Source organism: Arachis ipaensis, chromosome B05 (genome assembly GCF_000816755.2).
Source record: "Arachis ipaensis cultivar K30076 chromosome B05, Araip1.1, whole genome shotgun sequence".
NCBI lineage: Eukaryota > Viridiplantae > Streptophyta > Magnoliopsida > Fabales > Fabaceae > Arachis > Arachis ipaensis.
Window position 1 is genome coordinate 135,171,392 of NC_029789.2, and position 12,748 is coordinate 135,184,139.

Here is a 12,748-nt window from a genome sequence, read left to right on the forward strand (position 1 = left end):
CCAAAAACAAAATGAAAAAAAAAAAAAAAGAAAAAGAAAAAGAAAAATACAGGCACACTTTCATCAAATCAATATCCAATAACACATTATAAGTTACTGAAGCTTGATTAGCAATAAACTAAAATTACCGTGCCAAAGTAGTGGAGCTTCAACTTTCAATTGGCCATCTCCTTAGTTTCTTATTCCAGTGTTTTTACTTTAGCTTCCTTTTTGTTGAAGAGTTGTAATGCTATCTACCAACTTAGCTTCATCGATATTTGATGTTGTATGTTACTTGCTTGCTTGTTTGCTTTATTGCAAGAAACTTCCCCTTTTTTGTACTCTCCTTGTCTCCATGTTTTCATCATGAAGGTACTCTCCATCTTAATAACCATTTCATGTTTTTGTATTTTTTTTTAAATCTATAAAATTTAATTATTCTGTCGGTCCGTATATTTTTACTAAATTTTTAATTAGGTCTTTATATTTTTTTTCTTATAACTGGTTTTTACACTATTTTTAATTTTATAATTAGGTCCTTTCTAGTCTCCTAATATAAAAATATTAGAGTTAATTAAATATTTTTTCACAAATTGAAGGTGTTAATAATAATTAAAAACTTAACTAGATATTTGACTGCATATATTTTAAAAAATATTCCGTTAAATTTAACATTTTTTATATGAAAATAACTTAATTATAAAATTAAAAATAGTGTAAAAATTTAATTTAAAAACTATAAAGATTAATATAATAATTAAACCTTAATTAAACTATAGATATCTTGCCATATTGCTGAAAATTTGACCCAATTCTCAATTTAAAAAAAAAAAGAGTAAAAGTTTTACAAGAATGATACTTCTTTTTTATAAGATTCCTATATGATATCTAATCGTTGCTTGACTGTTTAAGACATTATTATCTTAGGGCGGGCTTGGTAATGCTTATTCTAGAAGTTTTTGATAAATTAAAAAATTACGTGATTGTATTTTTTGTTTTTCAAAATTAGATATATTTTAAAAAATTAACAAGTCTAATATAATTTGATATTTAATGAATTTTTTAATTTAAAAATGACTCTTAACTATATTCATCTCTATTATAATCATTTTAAAATTAGAAGAAATTTTATCAAATATTGTTATTGTAGTTGGTATTTATTGAAAGTAGTTTCTATTTTAAACCTAATGTTATTGCCAATTTTTTAAAGAGAAAATGATAAATCGATCCTGATTTTTTGGTCTACGGCTAGGGCTGGAAGTGAATCAAGCCAACTCATGAGCCAGCTCGAGCTCGACTCGTTAACAGCTCGATAAGCTAAGCTCGTGAGCTGGTGAGCCAAGTTTGAGCCTGGAATTGAGCTCATAAATTAAATGAGCCGAGCTTGAGCTTGGATAAGCTCAGCTCATTAGCTCGTGAGCTGGCTCGATTATATATATATATATTATAACAATCTTAATTATTTAATATTTATATTTATTTTTTACATATAATTTTAATATAGGACATAAATAAAAAATTTATAATTTATTGATAGATAAACAATATATAAAATTGATTTTTTTAAATATTTTTAAAAAGGTGAGCCGAGCTTGAGATTAAAAAATAAGCTCGATTGTTAATGAGTCGAGCCATGAGCCAAGCTCAATTTTCGTGAGCCGAGCTTGAGCTTGCTCTAGCTCGGTTCAGCTCGACTCACTTCCAGCCCTAGTCTACGGACATTCAAGTCCATGAAGATTTAAAAATACATTTAAGTATCTGACCTCTTCAAAATCTAGACATATCGATCCCTGAGTCTAATTTGTCCAATTTTAAAAACTCTCTCACGTGTGTATCCGTATCTACCAGGTCAGTACAACGGGAGTCACGTTTGATTTTTTCGTTGAGTCTGACAAACCCAAGTGAATATGAGAGATCAATATGTCTAGATTTTGAAAATGTCAGGAACTTAAATGTATTTTCAAATTCTTAAGGACTTAAATGTTTGCAGATTAAAAGGTCAATGACTTATTTGTCATTTTCTCTTTTAAAGAACAAAACATAAATAATTTTGAGCAAGTCTTTAAAAAAAAATACCGAACAAGTTATCGAGAAAAAAATTATAAATTAAGTCTTTTTGAAAGCTTAAATAGTTAGAGTTATAGATGTGCGAAAAAATTGTAATGTTAGATATGATTTGTTCTTCTATCAAGGACAAATTTATCATAATTCATTCTTCGGTGTCTTTTACTACAAGAAAACAGCTCTATTGCCACGCTTTTAAAGCGTGGCAAAAAGTTGAAAAAAGCGTGGGGATAGCTTTTCGCCACGCTTTTTGAGCTACCGCCACGCTTTTGAAAGGGTCACGACTGCAAGGGTGGCGGTTGCTCTATCGCCATGCTTTTTTTGCCACGCTTTTTACAAATTGTCACTTTTAAAAGTGTGGTTGTAGGTGGGAGATATGACCACGCTTTTAAAGTATGACCGTATGTGGAGGATATGGCCACGCTTTTAAAGCGTGGCAATAGAGGAGATATGGCCACGCTTTACAACCGTGGCAGTAGACAAAGATATGGCCACACTTTAAAAGCGTGGCAATAGACAGAGATATGGCCACACTTTAGAAGCGTGGCAATAGATAGAGATACGGCCATATGGACACGGTTTTAAAGTGTGGCGAAAAAGATGGTCAATAACCTAATTATTCTTTTTATTAATGAATTCATAAATAAAACCTTACCAAAATTCATAGATAATTTTATAATTTAGTCAATGACCAATAATTTTAAATCAAGTAATCCAACTTTCATAAAGAAGAAAAGTTCTTTATTTGGATAAAGGTATTCTAATTATTAACATGTCTACCTAAAGCAGCTTAACCCTAACCATCAGCTTGCTTTATATACAACATATACAGCATAATCTTTCTCCACTTTATCATTTTATAACCTTTTAGCCACTTGTTGATGATTGCCTATATCTTAGGTGGCCAATTTCCCAATACATTGCATGACAAATTTCCAGCAAAAATTACAATCTTAAAGATTACACTGCCACTGCTTGCTGTTTGATATATATAGTTATACCTTTTTTGTTCAGATTCCAATATCTTCCTAACACTTTCCTTAGCTATCATAGACCCAACCCTGGCATACTTACCAACATTCTTCAAAAATTCTAACAAACTAAACTCTTTCCACCAGTCATAGTTATTTAAAATCACAACATTAGAACCTTCTAAGTTCTAATTCAGCAACAACAAACAGAATTGAAGTACTTGGTTATATTCCAACATTTTTATTAATAAAAATATTATAATTTTAGCTAAGAATAGGACAGTGACCATTGTTTTTTTTTTCTTTTTATTAGTATCTCTCTATGACAATAAAATGGAAAAGATTACTTACATCATCTTTGTGTAGAATGTGAGTTGATTCGGAGGAGCGAGGAGTATTTCTTACTCTGCTACTTGAGGTATCCAAAGGAGAATCTTGGGCAGCTTGCACTAAGGCTGCTACCTCTTCATCGCTCATTTCAGGGTTGATTTGGTGCACCAATACCTTTAATAAACTACATACACCGTCCATCTTCTTCTCTAATGATGAGACCTTAGCGTTATATTCAACTTTTATATGGCGAATCTTCTCATCCTTTTTAAGAGAGCTTCTTGTAATTGAAGCCTCATAACAACGAACTCGACCTGGTTGGTCCTTTCCTAACACTCCTACAAATGCATCGTCATCATTTTCTTCTGCCTCTAAACAGTTCTGAAGTTCAGTCTATCAAAAAGCAACAACCAATAAAATACAAAGTCGCATTAACTCAATATAAATAGAAATCACATCAGAATTCATATTGTACATATCCAAAATACAAATACAAACAACTCACAATTGTGGTTTGTGTTTTTAGCATCAATTTCTTTTCCTTTTTTACTTGTGCGAGTTGCTATGAAAACTTCAGCCCTTGATGGTTCTTCACTGTTCTCTTTAGAGTCGCGCAAGAGTACATAGAGAAAAGTTTATATGAAGCATACTAACTAGACAACTATACCATGAATATATATAAAAGAGAAATCACAAAGAATAAGTTATATTACCAACTGCTTACGCACTATTCCAAAATTTGTGGATCCCATTCGGTGAGGACATGTTTGCTTTGACCTATTTTTAGTATTCTTAGCAGAGATAACCTAAATATAAACATGAAGAAGAGATATTATTATTCTTACAAGATATCATGTCAAATTTCTTCAAAACACCTAAGTTTAGGAACATGAAGAATTAATGATAGTATGCTTGATGGTACATAGGAAGAAATAAAATACAATATTACCTTGATATCCGAAAGACTCTAATACCTTGATATTATTATTCTTACAAGATATCATGTCAAATTTCTTCAAAACACCTAAGTTTAGGAACATGAAGAATTAATGATAGTATGCTTGATGGTACATAGGAAGAAATAAAAGATAATATTACCTTGATATCCGAAAGACTCCAATACCGAATTAGTTTGCGAAATTGAACCTCGGGAATCTCTAATGGTCGGTTCTTTATCATTTCTTTCTTTGTGTTGTACTTCAAAAAATGTTCTTTTTTTATTTCGCCCTTGTATTTTTTCCATGCACAACAAAATCTCCGCATTACCCACAGCTTTGAACCTATAGGAAGAATGAAATTTTGCTATGCAACACAACACATTAGAATGTCAACGGTTAGCATAAATAATGTGACAAATAAACTAACAAAAAAATTATCCATAATGCCATATTTACATACATTGACATACTCCCACATGTCCTCTTTGAGTTTTTTAGGCACACCATACCAACTAGTATATAACAAAGTCACAAAACTAGGATTTCTAACTGTGGTGCCCAATAGTTGGTTGAGGTTAGATACAACCTCCTTGGTTAGACCTATAGGCTGCCCTTGAAAAAATTTCACCTCCCGTCGATCATTAAAATCTGTGGCATGAAACTTTTTGCACGTAGTTTTTCCACGGGTTTTCTTTTTTATTGTGCCTAAGTCCGAATAAAATAACATAATTCAATTGAGAAGTAATATAAGCTCTAATTAGACAATAAAGTAAACAAGAAAAGTACCTTCATTATTAGCTTGTCCTCCACTACCCGCATCATTTGTATCATCATCAAGCTCATTTTCTTCATCTTCCTCATCTTCTTCATCTTCCAAATTTATCTCATGTACCTTAAAATACATGTCAAGACTCGTTCCTTTTTTATTTGAAGTTGCACTCATCTCGTTTATATCTTCTCCGTCATCATCAAAATTTATGTCATTTTGTTCCATTGCATCAAGTTCAGCAGTCCTTTGATTCCTAGTTTTAGAGTTCTTTTCAACTTCAAACATTGTCCCATTTCCAATATGCTCGCATTCTTGAACAAGTACCGTTGTTTGGGCCTTCCTTTTTTTCTTCAAAGTCCTAGCTTGCTCTTCAAATGCATCTTCCACTATTGTGATGGGTTGTTTGCTTGTTGGATCCTTTGGGTCTTGAGCTTGCAAGCTAGCCTTCTTATTTTCAGCCATGATCTTTTAATTTATCTCTTAATCTTGTATTGTTGTAGCAATTCAACACTTGACTTCACTTGTCTAACCTCAAAGTATCCGTTTTCTTTAGTGATCTCCCCTTTCTCCATTCTGCATACACAAAATAATAACAATGAATAAAATGATATTTAAATAATAATTAAATGAGCATAATCAACTGAAGCAAGTAATTAACTAAGCAAAACAACTAAGAAAAGTGGATTGTTTAGGATTCTACCAAAAAAACTTGTCAAGATGTTTCAGAATCAAGGTCCTCCATGTACTCATATTCGCTTTCCTCATCTTCCTCATAATGTTGTTTGGCAAACATGTTTGGATCCATATCTATAATAGTTGCTCGTAGAACATTCCTCACTAGATCAATTTCGCCATTATCATTTGGAAGACTTGGAATCACTTCAGGTTCGCATGGCTCCCTTGCATATATTATGGGGGAATCAGACTTAAGGTCATCACTTACCCTAAATAAATCTCTTGGGATTGTTTTCATAACATAGTGCTTGTCACTGACATATGGGTCTTACACATAAAAGCATTGATTTACTTGAGATGCTAGCACAAATGGTTCTTCTTGGTAGCATTTTTTTTATTGAAATACACATATGAAAGATCAAAGTTGTCTTTTCCAATTGAATACCACTCACACTTAAACAAGACTACCTTAAATTGGCCATAATAATCTAACTCAAACATATCAACTATTCTACCATAGTAGGCTACTTTTGCTTCAATTGGGTTCTTATCTTTCACACTAGCAAAACTAGGAGTTAATACCTCTAATGTGACACCACTATTTTGAGTTTTACATCTCGCATCACGGTCCCTTGTATGGAACCTATACCCATTGATAATATAATTTAAAAATCTTTTTGCAACTCTATTTGGACCCCTAGCCAACCCTTTTGCCCAACCAGGCACATCGTTTTTCATGGCACGAATTTTAAACCATTCTGAAAATTGTTGACTACGATCTTTGGCTTTCTCCACTTTGTTCTTCATGGATTGTTATCATTAACTACCTTCTCATGCTCTCTGAAGAGATTAAATATTCATAGTCTTATTTGTGGTTGTTGTTGTTGGATTTGAAGAATTTGATGTTTATCACAAGCCCTAATTTCCTAAGGATTTGTAATTGTTGTTGTTGTTGTTATTGTTGTTGTTAATTGTATTTAAGGATTTGTAGTTTTAAATTTTGTTAATGGAAGAAGAAGGGAGAAGAAGGATTTGTAGTTTTAAATTTTGTTAATGGAAGAAGAAGAAGAAGAGTGAACTGGTGAAAAAGGGGCATTTTTGTCATTTAAAAATTTTTTATTAAAAAGGACGATTTTAATATAATTTTAAAATGTTGGGGACGATTTTAAATCCAAAATAATGTTGGGGATGAATTCGATTCCGACCCTAAATGTTAGAGACCAAAACAATACTTATCCCTTATAATTATTATTAATTAGAAAATATAAGTGGACTTAGTAATAATAACACGGAAGATATGCATACTAAACTATAAAGACAAAAATAATAACAAATTTTACTCATATCAAATAATCATATAAAGAAAACAAAAATAAACATTAGGCCACAATTGTAATCACTCTATAATGATCAAACAAGATCATTGAGAATCCTAACTCTCACTTTTTGTAATTATGATAAAAACAATCGCCTATCCCCCATTCTTAATATAAATTTGAGCAAAGGCTTGACTTTCCGTGTCTATGTCCTTGATATCCAATTCCTAATCATCTTGCAGTGTACTGATCTTTTTAAGTCAATCGAACAGTGATGCGGGCAGAAATTAGCGAATTAAAAATTGTTAAAATATATACATTGCAAGTATAGTTCTTAACTCACCAGAAATCTGCCTATCAATTTACAAAGGTGTCACAGAAAATTGAAATTTAAAATACTGGGAGTATGAATCCCAGGTCGTCTCCCAACGAGTTGCAGAAAAGTGTGCTATTATATTAATCAGAGGTTTTCAAAAAGGTTTGAGTTGAGTAAGCAGGAAATTAAATTGATGAATTTGAATAATGCAAGTAAAAGCCTTGACTGGGAATTGATTAGTTGGAATCCCTATTATTGTTGGAATACTCTCAGGATTAATTGACAATTGAAGGTTGTCCTGTTTAGTTATCCTTCACTAGGTGAAGGAAAGTCAAACAAGTTGGAATGCTATGTTTGTTCACAAGTTGCAATCCACTTAATTAAAAGGGATTGGTGTTAGTGATTAGGAGGCAATCCAACCAATAACCCAATTACAATTTTTCTTTCAAGTCTTCCAACTCAAGGGTTCCTTTCAATCAATTCCCCATCAAGTTAGGGAACTACTCGCTCATTGTGAATATAAAATTCATAGCGTATAAAAAGGAATTAAAGGAAGACATTGCAAATAAAAATCGAAATAGTCAATTAAAAATAAAGGTGATCCTTGTATTAAATAATCCTAAAAATATTCCAATGGTAAAATTAAACAAAGCAAAGAACATGGAAGAGTAAGACCAAGTAAAGAAAACGAACTAGAATGACGAAGTCTTGATGAGGTAATAACTCTTCTCAATATCCCAATGCGAAAAGCTAGAGAAACTAAAATCCTAAGAACTATCAATGTGTGTGGAGAGAAAAACCTATAGGAGGAGTAAAACTAGATCTAAAACTAAAACTGTGTAGAATGAATGTTGTCTTTGGTTTCTGCATATTCTCTGGCTCTAGTCTGCTGTTCCGGGCCGAAAACTGGGTCAAAATAGGGCCCGAAATCGCCCCCAGCGAATCTGCAAATTATGCAGATTGCGCACATCACGCGACCGCGTCGCCCATGCGGACGCGTCATTTGCGTTTCTGCTTTGCCACGCGGACGCGTCGTCCATGCGGCCGCGTCACTCGTGCTGTTCCATGCCGCGCGGTCGCGTCATCCATGCGGCCGCGTCGCTTCTTGCTGATTATCTCCTCAATTTCTTGTGTTCCTTCCATTTTTGCAGGCTTCCCTTCCAATCTCCAACTCATTCATGTCCTATAAAGCTTGAAACACTTAACACATAGATCACGGCATTGAATGGAATAAGGGAGAAATAAAATACATAATTAAAAGTCTCTAGGAAGCAAGTTTTCAACCATAAAACATCTTTAGGAAGGAAATATAAATGCATGCTTATTTAATGAATAAGTGGGCAAAGATCATGATAAAACCACACAATTAAACACAATATAAACCATGAAATAGTGGTTTATCAACCTCCCCACACTTAAACATTAGCATGTCCTCATGCTTAATTGAAGGAGATAAATGAAATGAGTAAGAACATGTAAAACCTATGAAATGCAATGCAACCTATATATATGAATGCAACTATATGATTCTTGTCCACTTGATCAAAAGTAAGTAAGTTCTTCAAAATAATTATAATTCAAATTCTACTAATTCAATTCTTATAAAGTAAGAGCAGATAAAAATGCAAGAGGATAGCTCATAAAAGCAGGGAATATAGAAATTCAAGCATGGAACCCTCACTGATGGTGTATGTACACTCTAGTCTCTCTAGTGTATAGGGTAATCACTCTATCCTTCTCTAATCATGCTTTCTAATTTTTGTTCTTCTCCTAACCAATCAACAACATTTAATATACCAATGCAAGCATCATGAGGTCTTTTCAAGGTTGTAATGGGGCCAAGGTAAAGGTAGGGGTACATATATGGTCAAGTGAGCTTATAAATTGAATCTTTAATTAACCCAAACTTCAACCCAACCTATATATTTTACATAACTTTAGAATTCATACCTAGCTACCCAGAGTTCTCCTTTTACATTCCATACTCATGTATCAACTTTTTATTTTAATTTTTATCATATGTGCATTGATTTTTGAATTCTTAATTCAGCATTGGGGTAATTTTGTTCCCTTATTTATTTATTTATTTTTTAACTTAAAAACATAAACATAGCTTATCAATGCACATAGATTTTTTATTCTTATAGTTTCACATGAGTAGGTATCCAAATTCCCATTAAATTATCATGACACATTCCCTTAATAACTTTTGTTCCCACAATTTCCCATACTTAACTAGCACACACAATTCTATCTTAAGCTAACCAAAGATTCAATTTGGGATATACAATTGTTTTTCCGCTTAAGGCTAGTAATGTGGTGAAATATAGAACAAATGGGATTTAAAGGCTCAAAGTGGTTAACAAAGGTAATTGAAAATGGTAGGCTTAATTTGGATGAGTGAGTTTAAACAAATAATGGCCTCAATCATATGCAAGCATACACATATAATAAATATTGGACATATAAGATAAAACAAAATATAGATTACAATCATAGAGAAGTAAACACACAAGAATAAAATAGTTATGGTTAAATAATGTAACCATTCATAAAGGCTCAAATCTTCACAGGTTGTGTGTTTTTTTTTAGCTCAAAAATCATGTTCCAAATACAACTTCAAGAAAATTTATCATAAAAATTTTAAAAATTAGTGAAATTTTGTTCCAAAGATAGAGTCTTAGAAGAAACTTATTGTCTTTTCAATCAAGCAGAGCGTGCATGCAACTAACCTATTACTATGCAATTTATCCTATTCTATAAAGGAAAGAAAATCTAACTAAATATCCCAATTTATTGGTGCTAGGGAAGAGAAATTACCTCCAGAAGTCAGGTATTGACCGACCTCCCCACACTTAAAGCTTTGCACCGTCCTCGGTGCCATCTGTCAGGAACAGGGGTGGGCTGGTAGCAGTATCTCCACAGTCGGGACCATCATGGCTCCCTGTGCTGGTAAAGGAAGTGGAGTCCGGGGTGTCTGAGTCCTTGAATTTTCCCTTGAGTAGCTCCTTGAGGTGTTTAAATCGGCGCTCGTTACGGCGCTCTCTTAACTTAGCTTTCTGTTCTTGCCGATCCAATCTTTTGATTATCTGCTGGAGCAGTTCATCAGTTGTAGGTGCTTGTGGTGTTGAAGAAGGAATATCTTCAACTGGAGGAGTAGGAAGGCTCGTAGTGGCTGCTGGAAGTCTAAGGTATTTCCCATTGGGGACATACTGATCATCCCGTGGCAGCATGACTTTGGTGTCTCCAGCTCTGTAGGAAACTCCAGCTGCTGAGACAAGATCTGAGACCAAGGTGGGAAAAGGTAAGTTGCCCGCAATTTGTGCGTATCCCATGGCATTCCGGATATGTCTTGGTAGATTCAGAGGCTGGTCTGTAAGGATGCACCATAGTAGAATGGCCATGTCTGCAGTGAATGAGGACTCGTGAGTGCTCGGAAAGACGTAATGGGACATGATATGTGCCCATACGCGAGCCTCCAAGGTAAGTGCTGAAGCCAATATACCCTTAGGGCGGGTACGATGGTATCCGTAGATCCAACGGCTGCCAGGTAATGCGATAACTCTGAGAACGGAGTCCCAGTCAAATTGGTACATCTGGCGCTTGAGTGCAGCTTCTTGAAAGGCGTCCATTCCTTCTGGAATAGGGGAAAGACTTAAAACTTGTTGAATAGCCTCTTTTGTAATGGGGACTTGCCTCTGACGGACAAAGACATATTGTAGGGTGGGCAGGTAGAAGTTAGAGTAGAACTCGACTACCCAAGAAAGATTGACCTGCTTCTGTTGTCTCTGTAGGAAACCCCATTGTCTTCGTTTAATTTGCGGCTCAACAAAAGTAGCAATATTGGGCGGGAGGATAAGAAGGTGTTCTTGTTGTAACTCCTTTCAGCTAGAATAGGGAACATCTGCTCACAGTAGTGATTTGGAAATCGCGCAGTGTCCTTTGCTGGAAAGGCTTTCTCCTTTTCATCAACCTTGATGATCCTCTTAACTCTTTTTGTTGAGGGCTTGACTGCAGTTGAAGAAGGCTCTGCCACTAGTGCTCTTTTAGTTCCTCTTCTTGCTGGTGGTTTGGGAGTAGCTTTCTCTTTTCCTTTCTTGGTGGCCATCCTGAAAAAGGGAAGAGAAAGTAAATTAAATTTAAAGAGATATATAGCAATGAAGAGAACTGAAAAGGATGGTTATAAATGCACATTAAAAGGTAAATGATGTTAACACGCACTCATGAGTACATGTGAAAGATCATTAATGGAAAATATTTAGTGCATATGATGACAAGTGAATGCAAGGTGTTTATTGGCATGCCGGCAAAGGGCATGAGTAGCATAGATCAAGCATTACTTTGTAACAAACCATCACGTTTGTATTGACAATTAAATTCAATTAATATAATAGTAAAGGGAATTTGTGAAAAGCAAGCATTGAATATTAGAATAACATAGAGAAGTACATGATGCCATATGGACTTTTTCACAAACACATAGCATGCATGGTGAAGAAGGTATAGAAAGTATTAAAGTGAACATGCAAGCAACCCTTTAAAGAAAATAATATATAATTGTCAAACAATTTGCAACAATCCACAAGCATATAATGAAAAATAATGACTCAAATAAAATTCTAACACCATGTAAAAAAGAAAGAAGAAGAAATAAAATATGAATAATGAAAAGAAAAGAAAAGAAAAGAAAATAACATATAAAATAAGAAGAATGATAGAAAAGAAAAGGGTGAAGAAGAAAATAAAACCTTGTTAATGGAGGTGAGAGAGAGAGAGAGTGAAAGGTGAGATAGAAGGAAGAAGGGAGGAGGAAGAAATAAGGAGGGAAAAGAAAAAATTAGGATTTGGAGAAGAAAAAGATATGATAATTGGCATAATTAGGTTGAGCTGTGTGGCGCAAGCGACGCGATCGCATGGGGCACGTGGTCGCGCGACTTGCGCTTAAGGTGAGGGACGCGATCGCGTCGGTCACGCGGTCGCATGACCCAGTTTGTGCCAGTGGCGCGAGGGTTGCCTCGCACTCGCACAACTCTCTGTTCAAAATCATTAAATGCCAAATTTTAAGTGACGCGATCGCACGGGGCATGCGATCGCGTGAGTGGGCAATTTATGGGGTACGACGCGGCTGCGTGGGGCACGCGGTCGCGTCAGGGGAATTGCGCGTCCAGCGCCAGTCCAGCACCACTCTAGCACAACTTTCAGCTGTGCACCCGTTTTACGTCGAAAATCAGGGCACGCGGTCGCGTGGGAGGTCATTATGCCCATGTGACGCGATCGCGTCAGCGACGCGGTCATGTGAGGTGAATTGTGCCATTGGCACGCCTCCAGCCACGCTCCAACGTGACTCTCTGTTCGTTTTTATTTTTCTCTTCTCCCCTTGCGACGCGGAC

The 12,748-nt window shown here is 34.9% G+C and overlaps 1 protein-coding gene across 6 annotated transcripts in view; it reads right to left on the minus strand.

Annotated features, from left to right (window-relative positions):
* Positions 1 to 284, minus strand: part of LOC107644310 (kinesin-like protein KIN-14K) — a 19,445-nt gene extending 19,161 nt beyond the window's left edge. For 4 of the 6 annotated variants that reach the window (XR_002347367.1, XR_002347371.1, XM_021102902.1 and 1 more), the window contains exon 1: positions 129 to 284. The gene's annotated coding sequence lies outside the window, so the exon portion shown is untranslated. The remainder of the gene's footprint in view (positions 1 to 128) is intronic. The other 2 variants (XR_002347372.1, XR_002347370.1) reach the window with 2 other exon arrangements.